Below are 13,728 nucleotides of genomic sequence, written 5' to 3'. Positions count from 1 at the left end.
GAAAAATAGGATAGTTTAAAATTTTACGTCTATAGGTGCTGCCCAAATGATGGCTGCCATGGCATGCCCACGGTTCCACGATGAGTTACGGTGCGTGCTAGGCGCAAATGCATAGCCTTCGAGATCTGTTTTTGCTACTCTGAGAGAATCGTTGCTAGGGCGTGGATTTGTACACCGCCTAGGAAGGCACATAAGGCGTAATGAATAAGGCCACAAGAACGTCTGAAGTCAAAGGCACGAACATTAGACAAATCCATGTACAAATAATCATTTGCTTGGTAGCTTAACGGGGCTGATAGAACCAGAGTTCCCTACAGTAATTTTTGTATGAAGCTTTGAGGTAGAGAGTGGTTTGCACGTGTTTGCTCACCTATGGGCCGCTGGGCCCTGGACCCGACGCTGGCGGTGCTGACGATGCCGATGACGCCTGTGCTGATGCTGCTGTCGCTCTCGATGGGACTGCTGATGCTGATGCGGCGTCGCTGCTGCTTTCGGGGGCGGCCGCATAGGGGGCGCTCTGCCGTATGTCTCGCTTTCTCCTCACAACAGGTGGCGAGGCGGGGTCTGCGAACGATATGAAAGACGAGAAAAAAAATTGTAACTCTTCTGCCTGGCTTTGTGACTCTTACTTTTTGTTGTTAAACAGTTAAACGATCACTTACGATGTAAACTGCGCAACGCAGTTCACGTTTATAGTCCTACTATGCTACTGTAATCATGCAAGTTTTGCACTCGCCAGACCCGAAGAGGAACTCACGTAACGAAAAAGTATTAATAACACCTGCACGATTAATGACTAGCCACTCACTCACTCACTCACTCACTCACTCACTCACTCACTCACTCACTCACTCACTCACTCACTCACTCACTCACTCACTCACTCACTCACTCACTCACTCACCCGCTCACTCACTCACTCGCTCGCTCGCTCGCTCAACCTGAACTGATCAGTCAGCCAACTCACGATAAAGTATGGATACAAGTATACAGTACCATCATTTTTCTTCTATATCGGAAGAAACACTGCAAAAGTGCGTGTTATGGCATGGCGCGCATACATATTATATGTTGTTTTCCCAGCGAAAGTATTGACCAGGAAATGGCTGAAGTCTGCTGTAGGCGACTGAAAGGCTACATTACTGCATGCCAAGGCATAAAAAAGCAACCAGTGTATATAAGACGCACGAATCTGAAAAGAAGTCTTGCAGAAGCGATCGAAAAAAAGTAATCGCGACGAAACACACGCGCAAGAGTAAACAGTAATGGTTTCTTTTCCCGAACCACCGAGCTCGTTATAGTTTCGTTGTAGTTTTCAGACTACCGCAGAGTCGGAAAAAAACTTCAACGAGTTGGCGGAGAGGATGAAAGCGCGGTGGTCTCGGCTCAAATCACTATCGCATCTTTCCCGGCGTCTTCGCGAAACGACGCCTGCGCTCGGTCGTTTCACAGTGCGGTCACGTTCTTCACGGAACTGTTGATCCGAAATGTGTTCTGTTTGAAGGAGCAAGAAGAAAACAGTCTGGACATGACGTTCTCAGAGTTTCTTTTTTTTTCCGCTCTCTCCGTTCCGTACTCGCGTAGTTTCACCGAGATGCAGTGAGAAGAGAAACCGGAACGTGAACGTACACGGTAGAAAAAATGCTCACGTCTCAAGATGACGCATGCAAAATCAGTTTGAATTTCAAAGAATCCCGTGGTGCGGCTTTGTGCTCGCATTTCCGAACTTCTTTTTTTTTAAGTATGCAAAGAAGAAATAAAGACAGAAAGAAAGGAGAAATTGTGTAATACGATTGATGGCACATGAGTGCGCCGCTGTAGTTTTGAATTCACGCTCCTCCTCGGTCACGCTGAGTCCTTTGATGTTACAGCATTCGAGAATTGAAAAAAATTCATTTTATTCACTCATGCACGCTAACGATCACCTGAGATTTTCGTTTAGAGGACGAACGTAAAGGCAGCAATTTGAAGTTGTTTTGTTTTGGGTTTCTTTTTGTGTTGTAGGATAGGATGAGGTCATAGGTGATGCTGGCTACGGCTTCTAGCAAAGACGGATGTTACATCCTTCGCGGGCTCATTTTCTTTTTTTTTCCATTTCACTTTTTTTTTCTTTCCCCCGACTATGTCCCCTCTTTGAGACCATGCTGTCAATACACCAGTTGTTGATCACGCTTCTTATGTGCACATTGTTTTGAATCATCGCCGTTCATGTTTTCGTCTAGAGATCTTTACAGAGCAGATATTCTAGCAAATATTCTAGTAGTAATGAACAAATTAATCGTGCTGTCAATATTGACGAAATGATAACAAAGGTCTAAAGCAAACGTAAGTGAGAAACGACTGTTTCAGAAATATTTTAATAGTTCTAGCAGTCTACGTTGGGCCAAAGAGTTGTGCAAACATGAAATGATTCAATAGACGTCGCTGTACAAACTTTAACCGTGGTTTGTGAACGCAGCTAAACTTTGGGAGCCTACTCGACACTAAAACCTGTTTCAAGTAGAGTATTTTTTATACGAGCCGTTTCATCAGCTGAAAGACAGGAGGTAAATTCTTCTCGGCTCCGTTCTCAAAGTCAGCAATTACCATCAGTCAATCCTCTAAACTCTCGCTCCAAAGCAGCGCTTTACACGGCAGTGATTAAGAAAACAGATCACTTATGAAAACGGTCACGTATCGGCGATTCTAATAAAAACAATAAGAAAAATTATGCTGCACTAACTTCTACGAGGATATCGTAGTGATTTAGAACATTCCGGGCAATTTCTATCTATTTAAACGTGCACGCTTACTCCCCTATTCAGCAGAGAACTAAAAAATATAGACAACGTAGGTCGCCTCAAGGAAGCGTACAAGGTATCAACTTTCAGTAGCAAACTGTAGCTACCTCGCATTCGAAGTAGGTACAACAGCCACCAAAGTACACAAGGGCCGCGCTGCCTGACAGGGCATGTCCTTTGGTGAAGCGTCAGTTCGTTGGTGTATTAAAAGAAGTCGGGGAAGCTGAGGATCGAAATTCGGGCTACAAAACGAAAACCTAAAAGCAAAAGAAACGGAAACACTTGGACGACCTTCAACAATTGAGGCCACGATGGTGCCAAAAGCTGCAGGCGACGTGAGGAACATTTTCCACGCAAGCTATGCACGGAAAGCAAGAAAAAAAAAGGGGGGGGGGGGGGACCGACGAGAAGATTTGGGACTCCCCGAGCGCGCGATTTGCATGCATCTCAGGCACGCGCCGCGCAGAGAACACGGGGGAACTTCTTTTCGTTCCTTCTCCCACTCCCCGCCCTTCGCAGGTCTTATCTAACTCGGCGCACGGCTTCACACGGAGCTGCATTCAAGTCCCGTGCGCACTGTTTGACACAGGCGCCGAACTAGAGCATGAACAACGCCTCGGGTGCCTTAGTGTAAGCACCAACGACAAAACAAAACAAAAGAAGTGCTCGGGCCGACTGGTCTTGGAACAAGCAACTCGGGACCACAGTGCCCCGTCACTGCTGGACTGAGAGGGTTCACTCGCAGACGACAAGCACGTTCAGCACCAGCCGGCTAAAAGACATTGAAGACATGTACTTTTACTTTCTTCTCGTCATTTTGTTTATGTTATTCCTCTGTCAGTAGGCGGCTGTGTGTGTGTGCATTTTCTGCTAGTTTGTTTGAAGGTGGCCACGCGAGATAAGAAGTATTTTTATTCACCACGAGTTCACCCCTTTAAAAAACCGGGTCAACAGGAACTCTACTCCTCAGCGTCTGACTATCAAACAAAGTGGATCTCCACATGCTACCGGGAAGATATTATAACATTGTCAAAATATGCGCATATTACACAAGCTGCATTTTATATTGCGATGACGATGTTTCGAGCTCGGATCTGAATTCCATGGTCTGCAGCAGTGGTGCATAAAAAATTCATTTGGTCCTTACTTTTTCGTTTTCTGTCTTCTTCGTTCGTAGTGTTCTTTACCACACCGTGCAAGAATAGTTGGTTGTGTTTAATAGTCGGTACACCAGCAGGCCTACCCAACAAATGACTGTGACTGATTCCGAAAAGCTACCGAAGACTGCTTAGTGATTTGGGCTTACAACTTGTGTGAGAAAGTGTACTTGCGAATTTAAAACGTCGTGCTCCAAAAACGGGTTGTAGATAAAGAAGATAACAGTAAGAACCACAGCTGACTTCCGTGTTGGCTTGCCGTAGAACACCACAGCCCGTGGAAAAACGAAATAAGAAATTATGCACGTGAGCGCTATTAACAGCTGCGATTTACACGTGCGTAAAACAAAAAAGAACAGGGAAAAAAGTGAATAAAGAAAGAGAAATGGATGAAACATCATATTTAACATGCGTCCCACTTGAATCGCACGGAAGCGCTATTTGCGTTAGAATTGTGTTTGCTTGAGTTGTGTTTCAAGGTGAGAGAGCGACATCAATGACTCGCTCACGCAGGCTTCTGCACCAGCGGCAGTCATGGAAAAGGCCTGCATTTCTAGTTTCTTTTCGAATAAAACTCAGCTGACAGTTTGCGCTCAAGTTCTCGTGTGTTTCTTGCTTCCCACTAGCTTCGTGTGTCGCCATGCCTGCCAAAGCACCACAGAACGATTAAGCTACACCAACTAGGCCCTTTTCAAGCTCTGCTCACTTTCATGTATCTTCAATATCAGTTACTCTTTATTCACATCACTGCGAACTCAAATGTTTTAGCATGTTTAGAGGTTAACACATGCTCATTACAGGTCATGCTTTGGCAGGTTATTACTCAGTACATGTACATATTTAGAAATCCGTGTTATGTTCTTAGTATGGAGCAAGGTTATCTTCAGGAATTGGAACGAATTAAATATTTATGCTTTATTTGAATAGATCTTTCTCTGTATTGCGTTATTCTTATCAACAATGTCGGATTGCAGGCTCTTAAGCTGTTAAGCTTTTCATTTCGTTTTCACATTTAATGAGCAACAACAACAAAAACGGCTGAAAAATTTGCTTTTGAGCAAAAAATAGGGTTCATTTCAGGTATACGGAGTGCTGAGTGCCATAGGACTCTCTTTTCTCTAGATACACGTGGGCCAACTCACCCACTGGTGATCACATTTTTTTCGTCTAAAAGAAGATGATACGTGCTCAATCCTCATTTAAAGGCAAGCATTTTTTTCACTGAAGTTCCATCAACAGAATCTGAGAAGACTGGCACAGAATTCGCCACACCAGAAAAAAAAGAAGAAGAAAGAAAGAAAAAAAAAGAAGAAAAGAAAGGAATCACGGCAACAGATCCAGTGCTGTAGAGAAAGTCGTAGGCATCTGAAGAAGGTACAGAACATCGGTCGAACAGAGCCGAACTCCACCAAATAGGAGATGACAGGATTCAATCCTCGCTCACACGGAGTGCCTCTTTCGCCATATTTTACTTTTTTTCTTCTCCCCGTTGACGTGGGCTTCTATTGCTCTCCCCCCACCCCCTACCCGTTTTTTAAAACATTTTCTCTTGAATGTCTCGCCAACCGGACTAGGTTTCTGGAGCAGGGGAGGTCTCTTAACATTATTACGTTTTGTTCGTAGGCCTATTTTCTCAAAAAAAAAAAAAAAGAGAGAAAAAAATAGAGCGGTTCTGTAGCTACTCAGTCAGCATGACAGGCCGATTTATTTCGCCGATCCACACCGCGGGTTCACTTCCTCGACGCTGACACGAGAGTGCGCCAGGGCGGCGACGGTTCGTGAAGTCCGGAAGACGTGCTCTGGATTGCCGAGTTTGTCCTTCGCGTTCGCTCACGTGCTGCGTCTGCTCTGTCTCTCCATTTATATTTTGTTTTCTCTTCTCGTTTTTTTTTGCAATTTTTGTTTTGTTTTCTATCGAGAGCGGCCGATGCTCACTGGAGAGATTGTAACCTCTTGTTATGGAGCACAAACAAGGGCCAATTGATTTCAGCCCTTTAAGGCCAGTGGCAACAAATTCACGGTGCAATGGCAGAGAAACAGTGTCTTGATGGCAATATATATATATATATATATATATATATATATATATATACAGGGTGTTTCAGCGAACACTTTCAAAAATTCTCAAAGGTTACCTGTCGCAGATAGCACAATTCTAGTTAATGAGCTGGTCTACTCGAAAAGGCGGACATTACTTGCACAAGAAATTGAAATGCATAATCGAATAATTAACAGAAATTCACTAATTAAGTTTTTAACTAATTACTTGATGGCCCATATTGCAATTTGAAAATTGTAGCCATGGAGTTCGCCAGGCGGATCCACTTGGAACAGTTTCTCGGGATGACACCAGTTACGAGATATTAATTCCCGAACTTTGCGGGGAAATGCATTGGCGTTCCAGCTAAGTTCTTAACAAAACGTCGCTTTATGCATCCAAGAACAAAATTAACTGGAACGCCAATGCATTTCTCAGCCAAGTTCGGGAATTAATATCTCGAAACTGGCTTCATCCCGAGAATTCGTTCCAAGTGGATCCGCCTTGCGAACTCCACGGCTACAATTTGTAAATTGCAATATAGGTCATCAGGTAATTATTTAAAAACTTAATTAGTGAATTTCTGTTAATTATTCGATTATGCATTTCAATTTTTTGTGCAAGTAATGTCCGCCTCTCCGAGTAGACCAGCGCATTCGCTAGAATCGGGCTATCTGCCACAGGCAACCTTAAATAAAATTTGAAAGTGTTCGCTGAAACACCCTGTATATATTGACCTGGGCATTTTACCACATGGTTATTGCAGTACATGTTTTACACGGTATGCATCGTGAAAAGGCCATATTGGTCATTGTCTCTTGGTCATTATCAATTCAAGGCTTATTTACAGTTTGTAGAAAACATGAGGGTGGCAAGAGAAAAGCAGTGGCGCAGCAGTACTTTGGAAACCTCGCCAATACTTAAGTCAGCACCTTACGCAGACAAATTTAAATCAATATATTGATTTATATATATGCAATGCACCAGTAATTAACATTTGAGATAATTATGGAGATGCTGGTTCGGGAACTCAAATGGTCCAGCTGTCTATCTTATCTAGATGACAAGATAGTCTTCTCACCAACGATCGTGTGACAAGGGACTTAACATCGTATCAGAAGACTGTGCGAGCGCTACTGAGCTTCTTGAGAACCACCGGCCAGTGTGAACGCCTCTAATTAGACCGCCTTTCGTGTTAATTCGTTTTTTTGTTCTTTCCCTCTCTCTATGTGTCCTCTATACAACCCCTATGACCCCCCCCCCCCCCAAACCTCCAGTGCAGGGTAGCAAACCGGAAACTCGCTACTGGTTAACCTCCCTGCCGTACCTCTAGAACAGAGGCAGGGACACGTCTTGAGTGCCATTCATGAACACTATTCTGCCGATTTTCCCGAGAGGAAGACTTCAGTTAAGTTCCTCAAAGTTCCACTTTGCTCTTAGTTTGTTCGCAGTTTTACTGTGTTGCCCTGGATGTAGCAGTTTGGTGTCATGTCCGAACGTGGCTTTGAGAGAAAATGGAGGAGACGAATGGCACCGATGATAAGTCACGCAAGCGTATCACTAAACGTACCAGAGCAGAATAATACCGGTGACCTTTCGGACAGTATGTTGTACAAAAGAAAAAAAAAATGTGTGAATGTCTCCTCAATCGTATCATTATAAAGAGAGGAACAATACAAATAGCCAAACAAATCGCGTTTGCTAGTGCACATTATAGTTACCGCTTGATCTGGGCGTGGCATAGCACATATGTATATGAGTGTTTGGTACTGGTCAGCTATCGCATTTAGTCAGCATGCCACGCTGTCACCGTAGGGTAGAAAATGCCATGATAGCTCAACGTTACGAGCTATCTTCTATTGCTGGAGGTTCCGCAAAGCAGAGCGTATTTCGTGGTACTTAAGGTGCAGTTTAATTCCCTACCGCAGAGTGCCAAATTGAGTTACCCTATAAAATCCTCCGATTTACGTGCCACAGTGCTAGACTGATGTGCCGCCAGTTACGTGATGTTGTAATGCGGAAGTGGTCCTCGGCGCTGTTACCTGCAGAAAGAAGTAAATTTACCCGAGTAAATCGCTTTAATCGTGCATGCGAAAAATGAAGTTGTAATGTAAAGTTAAAACACGCTCTCTAATCTGCATGCGTCATAACAGGCTAACAAGGACACTGATGTAAGATTCGCCATACGGAGGACCATAAAACTCATTATTCTATTTGTTAAGTCGGAGTTGTGGGATAATTGGCACTGGTAATATTCGTTCACTAAATACGGGATCATGGCCGGCTCAGTGAAGTGCGGAGATTGGGCGCCCAAAGGAGCCGATCACACGGCGGAGCCTTCAAAGTCACGTGACGCGTGATGCAGCAATTTCTCAGCGCTGTGGAGATAACGCCTCTCAGTCGGGCGAAAGAGGCTTCAGTGAGGATGCGGGCCTAATAGGTGGCGTCCAAATGCACGCCCCAGCAACGACTCGCCCTGGTTAACAGAAGCAGATCTCGAAGGCTATGCTTTTGCTAAATAAATGCGCCGGAAGCGACTGCGGAGCGGGAAACACGTAATCAACGCCATGTTTTTCACACCACCTATTAGTGACACCATGTGACTTCGCAAGAGGGACATCAGCGGGCGCGCTTCCTGCGCATGCACTCAGGTCAGAATCGCTCATCGCGTGGGGACGAAGACCGAAGGTGTGTCTGGTCTTTCGTATGAACTGAGTGAAGCCGAAAGAGCCGGAGCTTGTCAGGTGGCTACGAAGGAGAAAGTTCAAACTGCTTTGCGCAGTACATCACTTGAGCGTGCCTGAAGCATCCCAGACTGTCTCTGTTTTCGTCGGAGTTGAGCTAAATGGTTGGTGAAGGATAATGAAGGTAGACAAGGACAAGGTAGAAAAGGATAATGAAGGTGGACTGCTGGAACGAACGCCAGGCAAGGGCCAAAAAAAATACAACCAATATTATTGCCTTCTGTGACTGCGAAAAGCCGATGAATTGAAATAATACAACCTATTCCATACGCTTATTGGCGTTAGAGCGAGAAAGCCTAAATTCAGTGCGGTTTCGAAACTTGCCAATATTTATCCGGGTTGTCCTGCCTGAGCCGAAAGAAGCGCAAACAACCGTCTGCTCAAGGAGTTGTGTACTTAACAGATTAAAGCACAGGGTGGACAGAAGTCACACAAAGGCCGCAGCCATATTGATCTTTGGATCTGGTCAGGCGTCACGTGTACAACAATGTACCACACAGAGAGGCACAACGTGAACTCTTTCCCAGTATCGATTTTGTGTTCCGAAGCAAAGCAAGACAAATACACCAAGAGTACTGGAGCATGCAACGCTCACTAGAAACTTCGTTGGGAAAATTTCCACGTAGGTCATGTCGGCCGTGCCTGCTGTTTACGTTAGAAATACAGCTGCTAGCTCACCTCAGAGCTCTTCATTTGTCTTTACCGTGAGCTCCCCGAACAGTACATACGAACCATTCTGAAATGCCTGCTAACATTCGCTTCCACAACGAAACACGACAATAAAAAAAATTATTACTGAGTTTCCATGAAGTAAGCAGTACAACTTAGGAGAAGCCGTCCAATGGCGTCCTGCCGATCAATTTGTTCTAAACGCTGTGCCGGTCAGTGGCGCTGCGACACCACCCAGAAGATCAACGTCGGTTATGATTGCCGCCATGCATAGCTTGATTACTTTGTCTGGGGTATAGCATGCTGTCTGGGACTGTGTCTGCGAATGATGGGAAAAGTTGGAACTGCGCATTGTAAGCCGCAAATCATGGTGATCGTGGCACAAATTCAATACCATGGGCAGCAAGCAGGACACCCTGAAAAGCGGAAAGAACACTGCTGGCCTTTCCATGGCAGTGGGATGCCATTACATTGACATAGTTTTATTGTCTCTAGTAAGACTTAACTGAGGTAAATCTTCCGGCTTTAAAAAAAAAAAACTTCGTGCTTTCTCTCTCTCTTCCTCTCTCCACCTTTTCTTAACAATGTTAAGCACGCAGTCAAAACTCGATCCGTCGTTTCGAAATGACAAAACTTGTGTTTTCTATTTTCTCTCGCTTAATTGTCTGTTTCATGATACTGTTGTGACTGCCAAGAGAACCGAGCCTGTCGGGTCCCCTCGTCTTATCGCTAAAACCGAAAGTAAATGCAACGCAATCTACACTTCAGCCAAAATAAACTTTGAATTATCATTCTTCACGGCATAGCAGTCTTGCGTTGCCAGATTACCAAGCCGGCCGACTGATCCCCCTGCATTAACGAAAGAGGCATAGTCATCGTTTCCTGCAGCGTTATTATAATTACTTCCTCCGAAGAACCGTGAACGAGTGTCAAGTCATCGAGGCCAGCTGCGCAGAATTAAACGGAGAAGACTTAGTGGAAAGTTATTTTTCTCCCAGTCACCGTAACACTTTGACTCTTCATGCTTCTTCGTCTTGTGACAAAGTGTCGCCATTACTTGTCGCGTTTTCTGCTTCGGTGAAGACAGATGCTTAAAGAAGCGCCATCCATCTTCACGCGGCAATATCACTCGCGAACACGTGGGTCGGGGCCATTTTGAGAAAGATTAGCAGAATTCATTTATTTTGTGTGTGTGGGCGCTTGCGCGTGTGTTCTTTGCGAGTGTGCTTGTTCACATTACCAATTGAGCTACGATGACGGCTGCCCCGCCATTAACGTTTGCTTTTCGTGAAGCTTAGCTGGTGGCATCGACGTATATTGAAAAAAAAAAACTTGGAAGGCGATTGAATCACCAGTTGAATTCGATCAAAGACAACGTCTTTCCCCACTGTAAAATAATTTGCGCCCTGTAATGTGAACAAGGGTGTAAATCGGTTTATAACTCACACCTTTACGCCCATAAAGGATGTAATGGTGTGAGTTATAAACCTATATACACCCTTATTTTCTTTAAAGGGTGTAAATTATGTGAGCGAGCTGGGGTTGAAAATGAGGCGGAATCATTGCGAACGGAACTCTATCGCATCACCCCTTGCGGGAGAAGAGTAGGAAGAGCGTCGCACTGCTTCGATATATATATTTTTTTTACTATACTATCTTCGGGATCGGCCTACAATTTTAGACTCCACAAACTTTGGAAACAGTCCACTTTTTTAAACTGCAGATACCCACTGGAACGGCTCACATTTATAGACAGCAATATTTTCGGGATCAGCTGATAAGGCTGGAAATCCAGATACCCGAAACGGAAAACTCGCCAAGAAAGACAATGATCTTAATAAAAACATGGTGAACCTCCTCGTCCACACACACAAAAAAGGAAGACATACACAAAACATGACACGCAACGCGCAAACTACTTAAGCTATCTCATCGAGACCTGCAGTGTTTCTCAAAAAGGCTTAACATCGCGCAGGACACACAGGTGACTCTAGTACTTGGGCAAAGAAAGAAAGAAAGAAAGAAAGAAAGAAACAACGATAGATAGATAGATAGATAGATAGATAGATAGATAGATAGATAGATAGATAGATAGATAGATAGATAGATAGATAGATAGATAGCGGCACGTAGCATTTTTTCACTATACTAGACTTGACGGTAAGCGTTTGCGTTGTTAGAAAAATCTATGTTGATCCCGAATGTCAGAACTGTGAGAACATTTGCACGTCAAAAAGAAACGAATGTGCAAATATACGCATTATTTCCCGTTGACTAATACGACAACGAGAAAATATATTTTAGACAAAATGAAAATTGTAGAACGTAGCGATCTTCTTTTTTTTGTCTGGCATTTCTTGCTTCTGCGCACTAGCTACTTCAGTTTCGCTGAACGAAACGCTGTCACGGCTTCTGTCCTTCAATCAACAATAGCAGGCTTCGAAGTTGAGGCGAGAAACGAAAAAAATATGATAGCCTATTCGCAATGTTGTAAAAGAGGCAATGTCCACTCAATAAAATTTGAAAAGTAAATATAGAGCTCGATAAGGGGACCCATATCATGATCACGCAAGCAGAAGGGAAAAGTAAATAAAAGAAGGAAACCACCCTACCAACAGAGACGTACCTTTTCAGTTGTTTTTCTATCTTTTTTTCCTTTCTTTTTTCCTTTTTTTATCTCGAGAAAGGTAACGTACATTCCGTTTAAGCAAAGTCAACGAAGGTGGAACAGAGAGGCAGCTGTGACTTCCCATATAATCTGGCTCTCCATTGCCAGCCACTTAAGTTGCGGTGCCCAAATTATTTTACCGCGATCTGCGCACACTTGTTCCAGCAGAAGAGATTCATCGAGCATTAAGATGAAAAAATAAAAAAAAAAACGCGAGAAATAGCATCACCGCAGTGAAACGAATACAAAAAGGGCACCCAAGGGGTGCCTCGCAGGTACTCAACGGACCAGACTGCGAAGAAGAATGGAAGGCTCCACGCGTCACGTAGCAGCATCCATAGCATTCCTTTGACTTCCGAACAAAAGAATTGAATAGACGCCGCCCAGAGAGAAAACAAGCCGGAACAAGTGCCATTCAAAAAGTCGTCGTCTTTTCCCCCTACATGTCCTTCTTTTTATTTCTCTCTTCTCTTTTATGAGACTACGCTTTGAAGCGGCGCACAATAACGTATCCCAAGGAATCGATTAAAAAGGAGTGAAGAAAGCGTCTTTCTCTTTCCTCCTTCCCGAATTTCCTGTTCATCGATCGTCCCTGAGACTTCGCTGTAATGTTTAGTTTTTTTCCAAGGCACGCCGCTTTTCGCCTCTCACAGCTTCGCGTCTATTCTTCCGACAGAGGCCAACCTGCGAGCTTTTCAATACTCGTCTCGAAAGTTTACAAACATTTCGCCGGGAAGCTGAAGCTGCGTCTTATCGACAGCTCGCACGTCCAGGGGGAAATGAAAGTGATAGTGTGGTGATGACGTTGCGAAAGCTCGCATTGAGCGCATCACAATACATGAATCTTCAGAAATGCGCTTCACGAGAAGATTGCGCGGTAATGACAAGCGTATACGCTGTAGACATTTGGGAAGTAGTGGCTTTGACGCGAAGGTCTGAGTGTAGGTTAGCCGTGGCGCTGAGATCGGGGTTCCCATCAACTTCGAAATGCCAAATTCTACGGTATCGTCGGGCGTCGCGTCCGTATAGCATCGACCGTAATCGAGTACTGTTCAAAGGAAAAGCGTTATTTGTCTGCGTAACTGGACGTCATCTGTTTCCTATAAGAGTGACACATTGATTCTTGGAAAGTGTTACAAATCGTCGAGCTTAAACTGAGCTGAAATGGTATGTCGAGACACGTTCGACATTCCTTCCTTTCTGCAACTGTAATCTGTCACCTCCTTCATTTCCTTCCTGGTATAAGCTCTCAACAACGCAATCTTTCGTCACCTTCTCCCTCGATCTATGACTCAGCCTTTGCAGCCATCGATATACCCTGCGAACGTGGGAGCACCTAAAGTAAACGGTAGGTGTCAGACAGGAAGACATGGCATCCTGTTTTACTCTTGAAGCTGCGTCGTTTCGACGCAATTTGAAACAGCTCCCGGTAGTCCGTTTATAGACAAGCGCGAAGCTGTTTGGCGCTCAACGTCTCTCGGCCCAATTGCAGAGCGCTCGATGCGTCACGTGTCTATCTATACATGGTAGCTGCTCAAAACAACGCCGAAGATGATGATACGGCATGTTGGATTTCCAATTCTATATCGAGCGTAAATATGCGCGTTGGCAATGCAGCGCTATAAAAGTGGTCTCTCACCAAAAATAGCCATCTTCCTGTTGTTCCCGTATC

General features: G+C 44.4%; 1 protein-coding gene across 3 annotated transcripts in view; it reads right to left on the bottom strand.

The window, feature by feature from the left end:
* LOC119430955 (SCY1-like protein 2) overlaps positions 1-13,728 on the bottom strand; it is a 433,350-nt gene that overhangs the window by 160,949 nt on the left and 258,673 nt on the right. For all 3 annotated transcript variants that reach the window (XM_049657735.1, XM_049657737.1, XM_049657738.1), the window contains exon 4: positions 371-564. The gene's annotated coding sequence lies outside the window, so the exon portion shown is untranslated. The remainder of the gene's footprint in view (positions 1-370; positions 565-13,728) is intronic.

The sequence above is a fragment of the Dermacentor silvarum genome, chromosome 10 (genome assembly GCF_013339745.2).
Source record: "Dermacentor silvarum isolate Dsil-2018 chromosome 10, BIME_Dsil_1.4, whole genome shotgun sequence".
In the NCBI taxonomy this organism is placed as follows: domain Eukaryota; kingdom Metazoa; phylum Arthropoda; class Arachnida; order Ixodida; family Ixodidae; genus Dermacentor; species Dermacentor silvarum.
The sequence above is the reverse complement of the archived record's forward strand: the minus strand, read 5'-3'. Positions and strand labels throughout refer to the sequence as shown.